Source organism: Euphorbia lathyris, chromosome 2 (genome assembly GCF_963576675.1).
Source record: "Euphorbia lathyris chromosome 2, ddEupLath1.1, whole genome shotgun sequence".
In the NCBI taxonomy this organism is placed as follows: Eukaryota; Viridiplantae; Streptophyta; class Magnoliopsida; order Malpighiales; family Euphorbiaceae; genus Euphorbia; species Euphorbia lathyris.
The window spans coordinates 15,090,014-15,105,343 of record NC_088911.1 but is presented as its reverse complement, the minus strand read 5'-3'; positions in this window follow the sequence as shown (position 1 = coordinate 15,105,343).

Sequence of the window (15,330 nt, the reverse complement as noted above, 5' to 3'; positions counted from 1 at the left end):
AAAGAAGTTCAATTCCTAGAGTATGAAATTTCTATCCTTTGCAGGAAAGGGTGTATTACTGCGTTCTGTTGCACAAGCACTACCAACTTTTTGCATGAGTGTTTTTCTGCTACCCAAATCGACATGTGAAGAGTTGGAGAAAATGATGAACTCGTATTGGTGGGGTACGAAAGAGAATGGTAACAAAAACATTCACTGGTGTAGGTGGTAGAAGTTAAGCACATCAAAGGAGAGGGGTGGCTTAGGTTTTAAAGACCTGCATGAGTATAATATTTCTCTACTGGGTAAGTAGGGATGGAAGTTACTAAATCAGCCCGATGCCTTGGTAAGCTGTATCCTCAAAGCAAGGTACTTCCTACATGATGATTTCATAAATGCTAGTCTAGGCGCTAATCCTAGCCATATTTGGCATAGTATCTGGAAGACAGTTGAAATATTGAGAAATGGGCTTAGATGGCGTATTGGGGTGGGTGATCATGTTAGGATCTGGTCTTACCCGTGGTTGATATGGGACGAGGATTTTCGGGTAAGGTCGAATGTCTTGGAAGGAATGGAGGAGGCTAAGGTTTGTGATCTATGGGTAACGAGAAGTAAAGTTTGGGATAGGGGGAAGGTTCTGAACTAGTTTAACAGGGAGAAAGCGGCTCTGATCCTTAGCATGAGTACCCCGGTGACAAACATTGAGGATAACATGATCTGGCATTTCACTAAAAATGGTTCATACACATCGAAATCTGATTATCACGTCCTGAAGAATATTTGAACGGAGCAGGAAGTGAGGTACGATTGGAAGGGGATGTGGAAATTGGATCTCCTTCCAAAATTGTTAATGTTCCTATGGAGATTGTGTAATAACTGACTTCCTACGAAGTATCGACTATTCGAAAGATATATAGATTTACCTCTTAATTGTAGTCTTTGCGATGGGGAAGTCGAGTTTAGATGGCATCTCCTTGTGGAGTGCCCGTTTGCTAAGGAATGTTGGCGTGTTGCTAATCTTAATCCACCAGTAGGAGAGTGGAATCAGATTGATGAATGGTTCTTCGAGATTATCAGAACCGAACCAGCAGATATGGTATGCAGGGTGGCGGTGACGTTGTGGTCGATTTGGGGTCAGAGAAATCAGATGGTATGGAATCAAAAAACGAACACGGTCGTTCGTGCTGTTAAGAAGGATCTGAACTTTCTGACTGAGTGGCTGGCTGTTCGCTTAAGACGTGGTAGGGGAAGGGAGATCGGATCGGGGAGAGATCGGACTCATGAGCGTTGGAAGAGGCTGACAGCGGGTTTCATCAAATGTAATCTGGACGCTGCTATCTTCACTGCTGCCGGTCGAAGTGGTTCAGGGGCAATTATTCGGAACAGCGAATGAGAGGGAATTAGGTGGATAAGCACCTGGGTCGACGGTATTTTCAGCCCAAATATTGCCGAAGCAATTGCTCTCCGGAATTCGGTTCAATGGGTAATATTGTTGGGGCTGTCACAATATCTTTGGGGTGGATGCAAAACAAGTTGTTGTTGCGTTCAATTCAGATACGAATGATATCTCGGAGTTTGGTATTATAATACAGGAATGTCGGAGTCTAATCTCTCAAATTCCCGAGTTTTGTGTTGTTTTTACACCTAGATTAGCAAATAATGCGGCCCATGTCATTGCACGATTTGTATGTTCCAATGCTAGTCTATATTCTTGTTCTGTTATTCCCAACTGGTTAGTAGACATTCTTTGGAAGGATCAATTCTTTTCGAGCTAGTAATAAAGTGAATTCTTTTTAAAAAAAAAACAGAAGTTAACATCATGTACATATAATTATATTTATGATCCTATTACTATTACTAGTATATTTAATTAAAACCCAGTCGTTTGTACTTTCACTCAAGTAATTAAAAAATTGGATTTATAATGTCTTGTAAAAGATGGCTCATTAGGATATGTATTTAATATAAAGTTGCAATGGACCAAACAATATTAAATAAATTGGTATAATAAAAAAAAGGTGGAATAGAAAAACTTAATAGCATGATTATAGGGTTATAAGGTATTATTAATTAACAAATGATATATTTTGCTTATTTTTGTTTATGATAAAATAGTAAATTTCTTTGTGACGGTTTTGCAAAATAAAATAGAGCGGCAGTTAATGCTAGTAATGTTAAGCAAAGTAATGAAGATAATGTAATCATACTTGCAGTGAGGAATTCAGGATTTGAGGGTGGGGGCAAAATTCTACGTAAAAAATTTTTAGACAAAAAATGTAAAATTGTTCAATTTTTTATGATAAAAAATGCAAAATCGTTCAATTGTCATGTATTATTTTCATGATTTTTTTTATAAAAAATGTAAATTATAATGTTTCCGACTCGTAATCATTCATTTCCGGGATTCTCGGGTTGTTACACATTAAATATCCCTAACGTTTTGAGTCAGGTACAATTTTACCCCTAACATCTAAAATGGTGCAATTTTACCCCTAATGTTTGTAGCTAAGAGCAATTTTATCTCTAACGTTGATAAATTGGATCAATTTGAGAAATAATTCATCCAACATCATATATTTAGATTCGCTCCGGGTGAAAAGATTTAGTATATACTCTCATAAATTGTACTACATGACAGTGCTGAGTTGATCTAGATTAAGTTGACGTGAACGGTTTTAATCTTAAACCGACAAAGAACGTAATCTTCTCAATCTTAACTTGAAGGTTGAATAAACCTAAAAGGAAGAAATCCTTAGCTCCAATGGAGGCTCAAATATTCATATATCAAAATTTGTCTTTCATTGCAAAAAGAGAGGGTTTTATACCTTCTCCAATTTAAGAGCAAAAGACCAAAAGCCCACACTAGAGTTACAAGTCTAGTTAATACATCTAGGAGTAAAATAGGGGTAAAAAATAATTAATGGCAGTACTGTAAATAAAGGATAGTGGCAAGACAGTAAATAAGAGGTGGCAGCTTTTGTTCCTTGCGTGAAGAACTTGAGGAGGAAGTATTCCTCAACCCAGGCACGCTCCGCGTGGGTGAGTTCCTGAGTTTGGCTCGTCTTGGCTGCCCTTTCTACGCTCCGCGTAGTCTGTCTTACGCTCCGCGTAGATGAGTCCCTGAGCTTGACTCGTCTTGGTTGGTCTCTCCACGCTCTGCGTATCTGAACCCACGCTCCGCACAGATGAGTTGCTGAGTTTCTCCTTTTTGGCTAGATCTCCCTTGCCTTCACGAGCCTTGAGGCCACGTTCCGCGTGTTCTGTTCCATGCTCTGCGTGACTTAGCTCCAAGTCAGTTGAGAAGCAAGTGCTGTCCTCATCATCGGTATGTTATCAATTTGACATATTTTAAAAGGGTCATGTAATTAACATGTAGTTGATAATGAAATTAACTTGTAGAAACTAGAAAGCATCAAAATCCAAGAAATAATAGTAATAGTAAGAAATTTAGTCGCGAAATGAGAATAAAATATTACTTCGGTATATCAATAGACAAAAATGTGTTAAAAATTACGGATTTTGTTGGGACTTGCATCAATGACGATTATTTTTGTTATAGAAAGACGATTCCCTCGCGTTGCTTCGGATATTTAAAAGAGATAAAAAATTATACATGAATATATCATGTGAAAAATTACGAAACATGATTGCTAAATATAATAGTTGCGAAAGTTATCATCAAACTTAATATATAGTTCAATTTGAAGACATTTTTAAAAGTCTTATGCACAATATGAGATGATGCTTTGTAAAAAATTTTAAGCTATAAATATAACTCAATAAGAAGAATATTCAATTTGTAATATGGCGAGAGAGTAGGTAAACTTCAAATTTGAATAACAATTAATCTTTCACCATAGTTGGTCAAGTTAAATTGGAAAGCAATCAATCATTTTCATCTCATATGTACACTTATCCAATTGATTCAATCAAAACAAATTTGACAAAGACAAATCAATATCATCTGTGCTTAAATCCCTTGTTGGATCGTTATGCTTATTGATCCTCACCAATCTTTGGAGATGAACTGTGAATTAGCAAGTTCTGAAAATCTAATTCTGTTAAAAAGGCGTTATTAACTTCAAGTGTATTTGAAATTATTAAAAAAATATATTTTTTACAGTTTGAAATAAGGTTTTTACAGTTTTTCTATAGCCACATTACAATCCAAAATTGATTTCAAACAGTGAAAAAATACAAATTTAAAATACGGGTGGAATGAATAACAGTATTTAAACGAATTTTATGTTCAAACTTATTATTTTTAGCCATCAAGGGTTTAATGAGACAAAAAGTAAATGATCAGGGGCTTAATGTATCCAAATAAAAGATCAATAGCTTAATGAACCAAAAAATAAAAGTTCAAGGACTTAATGATATTTTTTGCCAATATAAAAGAAAAGTCATGAGATGTTTCAATTCCACTATACGTCGTTTTGAATTTTGATAGGTTTAGTTATAAATTTTTTAAAATGCGAGGATATAATTGGAATTAGATTAAATTGAAATTGATTTGAAGTTCTCTTTTAATTATATAGAATAATGTCAAATCCGTTTCAAATTCTGAGTAGACTAAAATTACCGATTAAAATTATATGTTTAATGATACAATTATACTTGTCGTACTCTCTAAATAAACCACATGTCTAAATGCACTTTTGCATCTGAGTATGTAACGATTCCAAATGGCGTATAATTGCCTCAATGTCATTCCAGATGATTTGTTTATTTAAGCGACACCTTCTTATGTTCCTCTCTATTTGTCTCATTTTAACACGTTGCTCTGGGAAACGAGTAAAGAGTGAGATCATGATAGTGCCGACCATAACTGTCATGGCACAGAAGAAAAAAGAAAGATTAGGTCATGAGCTAAATCTTTCGATGATCAAAAACCAACTTTGATCCATTTCTTTGAGGAACATACGACTCACGATAAAAATAATTTTCCAGATTACGTGTAGTATGATATTATTGGTTACACAATATTTACAAACAGGTTACAATCGTACAGTTATACGTAATAAATGACGTATAAGTTTTTTTAAAAATAATATTTGATTATTTATCATGAATTGATAATCAATGCTGGAGGTGTTCTGAGGGATGCTGGTGGTAGTTGGGTGTCTGGGTTTGCTCAGAATCTGGGTATGGGTTCGTCCTTTTCTGTTGAGCTTTGGGGATCTTTTCAGGCCTCAGGCTCGCTAAAAACCTAGGCTTGAAAAATCTGATTGTGGAATCCGACAATCTCGAAGCTGTCAAAATGATCTCTGATATCAACACTTTTTGTTTAAAAAAACCAGAATTTAATCAAAGAGATCAGAAGGGTTTGCTCTTCCTTTGATACCATCAGCTTCTGTCATATCTTCAGGGAGCAGAATCGGGTGACGGACCGTCTTGCAGCCGATGGCCATGAAATGATGTTGGGAGTCTCGACCTTCTCTTCACCTTCTGAGTTCCTATCTTCTCTCCTTTTGGATGATATTATGGGGGTTAACTTTCCTAGGCTAATCCCATGTTAGTTTTTTTATCTGCATGTTGTTTGTTTTTTCTTTCCCTTTCCTACTAAAAAAAGAAAAATGTTTCTAATAATTGTTTTTAATCACACGTATATTTAAAATATATTAAAAATACATTTTGAATATCTAAAAATTAAAAAATCATATCAATCGTTTATTAATAAATACTTTTAACCGGAAACGGGTTTTTGAAAAAATAATTTTTAGAATCTTAAAGATGTTTTATATTTCTGTAATTTGATTTTAATTTATGTAATTTTCTGGGCATATAAAATAGTTTTTACACATTAAAAACAATTACATAATACTAATTAATTCAATATCAATTATTATGTACACCAAAAAATAAATTAAAAATTACAGAAAAAACCCAAAAATAATATGACCAGACTCTTAAAATTTGATGTCGAACGGACGTCGGGAGAGGTCTCACGAGCCACACGCGCTGCGTGTGTGCATGGTGACGCGGCGGTGCGTGTAGGTCACACGTTGCCCTCTTGGCATCCGACGGCTTCCTGCTTTCGATCGGTGGGGGATTTTCGGGGTCTCTGAGTTCGATGGTATGGTCGGTTTCGGGTTTCGGCAATTGGAAATAGGCAAAATAGTACAAACAAATCCTGATTGACGCGCATTAAATCGCTTAATCACGACAGAAAATTTTAGAAACCACGAGACAATTTCAGCAGACCAAAAAAATCCCGAGATACAATAAAAACACAAATTTGGGACGCGACTCAAGTAAGCATGCATTCATCCAATCAAACATATTAATAGCATCATAAATGATGCAAAAAGGGTGGAACACAAAGCTAAAGGGCTCTGATATCAAAGAAACCTCTCCGAATTGACCATAATGGATTTCTCTAACCTCAAAGGGACATGTAATGGATCAATAAATAAATCAACAGATTTGAGCTTACCTCTTTTAAAGCAGATCCGTAAACAACAGCAGAAGTAACCACTCTTGGTTCCGTATCACCGATCTAGGAGGTTACTAAACCGAATGAGCAATCTCTGTTGTTTCACGAACTCAATTTTATTTTTATAGTAAAATTTTAATTCAATTTTACACTCTCACAATAGAAAAACTACTTCAATTTTACTATTTTTTAAATAAAAATTAACGATAGTGTTTTTTTATTTTATTTTAAAAGATAAAATGAAACAATTTTACATGATAAGAACAAAATAAAACTTTTCCTAAAATTGAAAGAATAAAAGGAAAAGAAAAGGTTTAGAATGGTGGTAGAAGCAGGACGGATGGTTTTTTATTTTGAATTGAATGAGAGCAGAGCAGAGCAGAAGCGTGGGCTTAAATTTCCCACTGCTACTGATGACACTGATGCTGTCTATATACACATCACTTGAATTTCCCACGAGCTCTAATATTCCGGGCCCACACCTTCAACTAACTACCGGATTTAAACTTGACACCGGTTAATGCTCTTCTCGTTTAACTTGACTAAGGCCCTGTTCTTTATTACTTAATTTTAGTAACAATCAGTTCAGTTCAGTTCAGTAGTAATCAGTTCAGTTCAGTTGAGTTCAGTATTCAGTTTCAGTATTCAATAATTTATCATAATTTATTATAATTATTATATATTATTATTATTTATATATAATTTATTATTATTATCATTATTTATTTATAATTTCAGCAATTTATTATAATTATTATAATTTATTATATATTAATTTATCTATTTTCATTATAATTATATTTATATATAATTTATGCTTTATCATTATATATATTATCATTATTTATTATAATTATAATTATTTGGTGCAACTTATTTGCAAATTTTGCGAAAAGTAAATAAATATTATATTAATACGTTTACATTACAATGCTCTAAAAAATTAACTGGCTCAATTACCTTAATATCTCAAATAGTGCAATTTTATCCCTAATATTAGAAGCCAATATCAATTTTACCCTTAACATTGATAAATTGAGTCAAGATTTTGTATTCATATGAAAATTCATATTTAGACGTTAGGAGTAAAATAACCCCGGACCCAAAACGTTAAAGGTATTTTTGTACCTTAATACTTAATTGTAATAAAAAGTTAAGAGTGTGTATTCATATAAAAATTTGTATTTAATTTCATAGGCTTTAAATTATATATAAATTTGTGTTTGTATGTAATTTATATTTTTAATTTAAATTAGACTCATTTTTATTTAATGTCATAGGATTTTATCGAGCCTAGATTTTATTTGATATTTAATTTAGTTTAATCTTTAATAATATGTTTATTTATTATTGATATTATTTTTTTGGTAGAAATATTATTATTATTATTATTATTATTATTATTATAAGCTTATTAATGTCCAATATTATCATTAAATTATTTTAAAGTCTAATATCATCATTATTGTTACGTTCGATTAAATTCGGTTAAGTTCGGTATCATTCAGTTAAGTTCAGTAGCATTCAGTTAAATTCAGTTCAGTTCAGTATTCAGTATCATTCAGTTCAGTTCAGTTCAGTAGCATTCAGTTCAGTTCAGTTCAGTTCAGTTCAGTTCAGTTTTTTTTCCGTAATAAAGAACAGAGCCTAACTTAAGCACCGGTTATTGGGCTCGCACTGATCCTTTTTTTTCTATCTTATCTCATATGCGAAAAAGATTTCAATAAGATCAAGTTGGTAAGGATTAAAAATTTTCCTCCATTTTTCTAGTCATTTTTATGATCATCGATTTTCGAGGGGTCCCTTTACCATTCTGTATAAATGCGCTATTCTATTTGTACAGATATGGTAGGGGGCACATTTAAGCCTTGTTTGTCCACTAGATTAGTTCCGAGTTTTTCATACCATCACGTGGGGTAGAGCAGTTTGATAGCTCGTAAGGCTTATAATCTTGAAGTCATGGGTTCAAATCCCGTCTCCGCATCGTGGCAATACTATTATTCAGATTCTGTGGTACCAAATTGGTACAGTGAGTGTGAATGGAAAAAATTTCAATCAAACACTCACTGGCTCACAGTGACACGTCATCATACTTTTTTGAAATTTACATTTTCTATGAAAACCTTAGTGTCTGATGCCATCACTTTTCACAGCCCACGCCCTGAATCCCATGAGTCTATTTGATGCACTGTGTCGGCATTCAACCCCATTCTCTGCCACTTTTCTACTCCTTTTCTAATTTTCATTTTACAGCAACTAAATTTATTTTAGGGATAATGTGGGAAAAAAATAATCAAATTCCTCGTCAATTTAGTTGAAATCAATCTTTAAATATCAATTCAGTTTTTAAAATTAATGTTAAAGTTTAAATTAACCTAAGATCAAATCAGTCCGAAAAATATACTATATTTTTTTATACATGAATTTTATCATGTTTTTATTTTAATAGCTGAAATTTATTTTTATGCGTAAAAACTATTATATTTTGCACAGATACACAATGCTTTGACTTCAACATATTTCTTTATGCATCAATACAGGATATCAATTCACTGATACTATTTTGAACGGTTTAATGAGTTTGTTTTTGTCTCTGTTTTGAGGAGTTTCTATCAGAATTAATTGTTCGTGATTCATACTCCTATTTCGATGGATTTTTAGAGATTTCTTTTTTTTTTTGAAGCTAGAGATTGCTTTTATTAATGCAGTTTTGGCCTTTATTTATTTTTCTCACATTGTATCACTTAATAGAATTATTTCATTAGTAAAAAAAATAATAGAATTAAAATTATACATTCAATTAATTCTTATCCAAAATTGGCTATGTTCTCTTCATAAATAAAATATATCCGAAATTTATTTGTGTCATATATTATTACTAAACATTATTATTTCATTAGCTAAAAATTTGGAAAAATATTATTTAAAAGAAATAAAAGAATAATTTCCGTACAACATGTGTCTGTGTAATATCAGTGCATTAATACTATTTTGAGGGTGTTTTTAAAAAAATAATATTTTGAGGGATTTAGTAGGGTTTTTGCCTCTGTTTCTAGGATTTCTATCAGAATTATTGTTCGTGGCCAATACTCATATTTCAAGGAATTTTTAGAGATTTTCTTTATTAGTAAGGTTTCAACACCTTTTAAGTATAAAAATAGAACTATTGCGCTCTGCAACGTCATTGTCAAAATTATGACGAAAGATATATCTAGGTGTGTAATAAAATTATGCCGCATGGTACAGACGCGTTTATTTTTTCCTGATTGCATGTTTAATTTAATGTTTTCGGACCTTACACATATTGCCCTCTGTAACGTCATTGTCAAAATTATGATGAAAGTTATAGCCAATATGTTAAAGGGCATCTTGAATCATATTATTTCTGCAAATCAAAGCGCGTTTATCCCAAAACGCTCCATAACGGATAATATTATGATTTCATACGAGGTTGGTCATGCACTCAAATTGGGGAAAGGAGGTAAGCAAGGATCCGCGTTGCTTCTTCTTTGGAATTTAAAGGGCATAATTTAAAGGAAATACTCACCGGTTGCTTCTTCTTTGGAATTTAAAGGGCAATAGGTCTAAGGTCCGAGATACTCACCGGTTGGTCATGCACTCAAATTAGGGTACATCGCAAAACCCTAGCCACAGGGTACGGACACGTTTATTTTTTCCTGATTGCATGTTTAATTTAATGTTTTCGGACCTTAGACCTATTGCCCTCTGCAACGTCATTGTCAAAATTATGACGAAAGTAATAGCCAACAGGTTAAAGGGCATCTTGAATCATATTATTTCTGCAAATTAAAGCGCGTTTATCCCAAAATGCTCCATAACGGATAATATTATGATTTCATATGAGGTTGGTCATGCACTCAAATTGGGGAAAGGAGGTAACAAAGGATACGCAACCTTGAAAATTGATATGTCGAAAGCCTACGACAGGGTCGAGTGGGCTTTTCTTCAAGCCATTATTATGATTCAGTTCGGCTTCCCCAATCAGTTTATCGATCTAATAATGAGATGTGTATCATCGGTTGAGTATCAAATTGTTAATCACAACGCTGAGTTCCCGGTTTTTAAGCCATCTAGAGGGTTACGATAAGGAGACCCCATCTCACCGTATCTTTTTATATTATGCATCGAGGTTCTATCAGCGTTATTACAGAAAGCCGAGGTCGATGGGAAGTTACACGGCTGCCGGATTAGTCGAGGCGCACCAATGATAACCCACCTCCTATTCACGGATGACAGTTATTTCTTCTTTCGAGCTTCGGTGGAAGAATGTATGGTAATTCTGGAGATATTTCAGCAATACGAAACAGTCTCGGGTCAGAAAATAAACATTCACAAGTCCAAAATTTCGTTTAGTGCAAAAGTTCCCCAAGAAAGGAGGACGGCGTTAGCAGCACTATTGCAGGTAGAACCCGCTACTCCGCAGGATTGCTATCTTGGCCTCCCATCAGCAGTTGGACGCAATAAGACAGCAGCCTTCTAGTATATTATGGATCGAATGATAAGAAGGGTATGAGGATGGCAGAATAGACAACTATCCCAAAGTGGTAAAGGAATCTTGATAAAAGCTGTAGCACAATCACTCCCGTCTTACGTTTTTCAGGTTTTTCTCTTGCCAAAAACCATATGCACTAAACTAGAAACCATTCTAAATGCATACTGGTGGGGTAGAGGGATTAAATGGAAGGCCTGGGAGACTATGTGTACAAGGAAAGAATGGGCGGGGGGGCTTAACTTTAGACGGTTCCACGAGTTCAATCTGGCTTTTCTGGGCAAACAAGCGTGTAAATTTATGAACCAACCTCTCTCATTGGTTAGCCGTTTGTTTAAAGCAAGCTACTTCCCTAGGTCCGATTTCCGTGAAGCAAGACTGGGAGCAAACCCGAGCCTCATCTGGGCTAGTATATTTCAGACGCAACAGCTGCTACGTAATGAGGTGATATCGCGGATTGGAAACGGACATCGCACTCATATTTGGTGTGACAGATGGATTGCTTCAGCCTCGGGTGTGCCAGTTATGGTTCAGTCAGACTCTGATCAGAATTGGAAAGTTGATAGAATTATCAAGGACGACAAATGGAATGTCGAGTTACTCACGGACCTTTTCACAATAGAAGATAGACAAGCTATACTTCAGATCCCTATTTCTAATTGTGGAAGAGAGGACCGGCTATGTTGGAGGAGGGACACGAAAGGAATCTACAGTGTTAAAACGGCTTACTACACTTTATCTGAGGCATTTCCCAAACCATCGGATTCGGTGTGCAATGCCCCTTGGAGTAAGCTCTAACAATTGGACTGTCCCCCGAAGGTGAAAAACTTCTTGTGGCGCGCTGCATGGAATATTGTACCAACCAAGATAACTCTCTATAATCGTCGTGTTGAAATTGATATCAGGTGTCCCTTTTGTCAAAACCATGTGGAAACATTACTTCACATTTTATTCCATTGCCCATTCCTTGCTCGTGTTTGGCAAGCTCCATTATGCTCAATCTCAGAAATTCCGATCAGGTTGACACGACAAGTTGGTGGTTTGAGGTTATGAACAACAGTAGCCACGAGATTATTGGTTAGTGGGCAGCAGTTCTGTGGTTCGTCTGGTTCTGTCGTAATAATTGGCTATGGGACATAAAATACACCCCTCCTGAACAAATGGTTAGTTGCGCTACTGAGATATGGAAATCATGGAGAGCAGTGACCAATACGGGTTGTAGTAGGTCCAACCCGGAAAATCGAAATACTGCTGAACATTGGATCAGCCCAGCATCAGGTGTGAAAGTGAATTTCGACGCTGCTGTTAGTAGTGTCGGGTACATTGGTGTTGGTGCTAGCATCCGGGACAGCGAAGGGCGATTTGTAGCAGGTAGATATAGATAAATAACGGGTCTATACTCTCCAATAATAGCGGAAGCCATCTCGTGTAGAGAAACGCTTAGTTGGATCAATGATAGAGGAGAAGCGGAAGTATGTGTGGAAGGGGATGCGCAGATAATTATTCAGGCGTTACTTCAGGAAGCTGACGAAGATAATTCTCACATTGGCTTAGTTCTCTGTGACTGTCGTGAGTTAATAAGTTCAATCCCGAGTAGTTCTTTCCATTTTGTGCGTAGATCAGCTAATCAGGTTGCGCATGAAATTGCTAGACTAGGATTGTCAAGTCCATTAGTGACAGTAACCAACTTACCCCTTATTTCGATTAAGCCTTTTGACTATTGATTCTTAGCATTAATTTAATTTATTTATTCATTCAAAAAAAAGTATAAAAATAGATATCAGGTATTAAAATGTAAACATGATAAAGTTTAGGTATAAAAACTATATTATACTTTCAGGACAGAATTGATCATGGGTTAATTTGACCTTAATGTCAACTTTAAGGGCTGAGTTGATACCCAAAAATTCTTTTGGGCTGGAGTAAGTAACCTTACATGCTAAGTTTAAGGGTCAATTTGAACCTTTATTGAAAAATACCTTTAATGTAGCTAGAATCAATTTTGTCCCTAACGTTTAAAATTGTTCAATTTTATTGTTAACATTGGCAACAAAAAACAATTTTACCCTAAAGTTGATTGATTAGGTCAATTTGAGAAATAATTCATCAAACTCTCTTCTCGATCATGAAATTTGTCATCTATATTTCACATGTGCGTCATTTTATTACTAATTAGTAACAGATCATTATATCACCGAATTTATAAATATTAATTTTCAATTCTATTATTAACTTACAAAAAGTATGATTTTTTTAGAACCAAGTGATATACAATTGGTGCAGAATAAGAAACAAAATTTTTGTGCTTTATAATGATGTCTTAAATTGACCCAATTTTTCAACGTCGGGGTAATAATGCTATTTGATGCCAACATTAAACGTTATAGTTAAAATTTCCCATGGTTATAAATGTTAGGGAGTATTTTTACACCTTCTTTCTGTCGATCAGGTTCATTAGAGTTTCAGGGCGATTTGGACTAAGTCTTCCCTCAATCTTTCTCAAGTGGTGTTGCGGATCAATCCTTCTACGACGGTATTGAGATCAACATGTGTGATCTGAATACACAATTGGTTGCATTTATCAATATACTCCCTCAATGACTGATCTTCTCCTTGCAACATATCATATAATTTTATGCACGTGATTGTTGGGGGAATACATCCAGCAAACTTAGCAAAAAATTCCCAACTCAACTATTCTCATCCGTCTATTGACCCTAGGGCAAGGGATTGGAACCAGTTAAAAGTCGGTCCAACTAGGGTTGTTGAGAAGACTCGGCATATGATTCATTCATTAGTATCACAGACATCTATAAGCTCTTTACATTGGCGGACTTTGGCTTCCGAATTGCCTTCTCCTTTATAATGTGGTAAGGTGGGAGGCTTGAACCTTTTATCTTTCTTATAGCTCAAGATCCGAAAGGAGAATGGCGAGCCCTTGTGAGATGGAGCTTGCCCATTCGTCGAGTATCCATATCTCAGCAAGGAATCAAGTAATCGTCTGTCCATCTCATCGTCTATTCTTTCTATGCTAGTGAGCCTGAGAGTTGAATAATCTGTCGCCCTACTTCTAGAACTCTCCATCGCCGGTTGTGATCTTATTATGACATTAGGAGATGGACACTCCACATTCTGAGGTAGATGTTGTCCTGTGATCGAACAATCATAATTCTCTTCGAATTTCTGGTCTTTCTATATCTCTGAATAATTCTCTTCAAATTCCAGGCCGGCCTATATTTCTGGTTTGATCAAATACATGTTCGATACTTTATGCATACAGAGGATTTTTCATTCCCGGAGGCATATATGTGGAGAATTCTGGCAGGGAACCCATAATCTTCCCTCATTGGAAAATATGTGGTACGCTAGTATAAACATGTTCCCTTATCATTAAGATCGGACGCGAACTGCCAGATCCATGCAACACACTGTCTGACTGAGCATTCATGGGGATATGAGTTTGGTTCGGGGCGGGTGTCACAAGTCTTGCAGCTAAGTCCCCGAGTATCGCGATTAAACGGTTTCATGCTTCTTGGCTCATATTGGCAGCAACAACATCCCCTACCTCATTATAGAAGGTGGATGGGGACGCCGCATTTAGATTTTCCATCATGACATTATCTTAAGTGAGAACCATCGTGTGGAATGGTATGTGCATCATAGAATTTCCAGTATTCTGTGTGACTGATGTCGATATTGTGGGATCCCAGTAATGTGTGTGTGTGTGTGGGGGGGGGGTTGGGGGGTTGGTAGTCCATTAGACGTCGTTCCGTTGTTCGTGGTGAAACTCTATTTTATACAGAGCTCAATGCTCAACGCACTAATTGATAATTGTACTAACTTTCTTGATCGTAATTCTTTCCCTGAGAGGTGTCGTTAGACTCGCCCGAGGATGCAATGATGATAAAGTCAGTATGATATTTGATAAGAGAAATGGGTAATGACAAGACCTTGAGGGAAGTTAGTCAAAACCAGAAACATATTTGAGTTAGGGTATTTATACATTCTTTTGTAACCTTTTAGCATTAATGGAGTCTTAATAAAACAGTCGCGTTATTACTCCTCTTAACTATTAATTGTTGTTTAAGTATATTCATTTCCTCTTGAGGAAGATGTAAAGGCGTCGTTTAAAACCCCTTCGTAACCGCCGAAATCAAATACGATATTGAACATCCGTCTGAAGGGTAATGTTACCTTTCAGCTGGCGAATCTCTTGGAACCAGCTACTTTTGGTGTATCTATTACAACGTATCTTACATGGTAAGATCTAGGCAGCACGATATTATATTGTAGGTCCATTCTTTTTTTCATTATTACATATTTACCTTTAAGGACAAAACCTGGATGTTATCAATTCTTTTTATGATAATTTTTTATTAAGTTCAGTCAAAAAAATATTAAATTT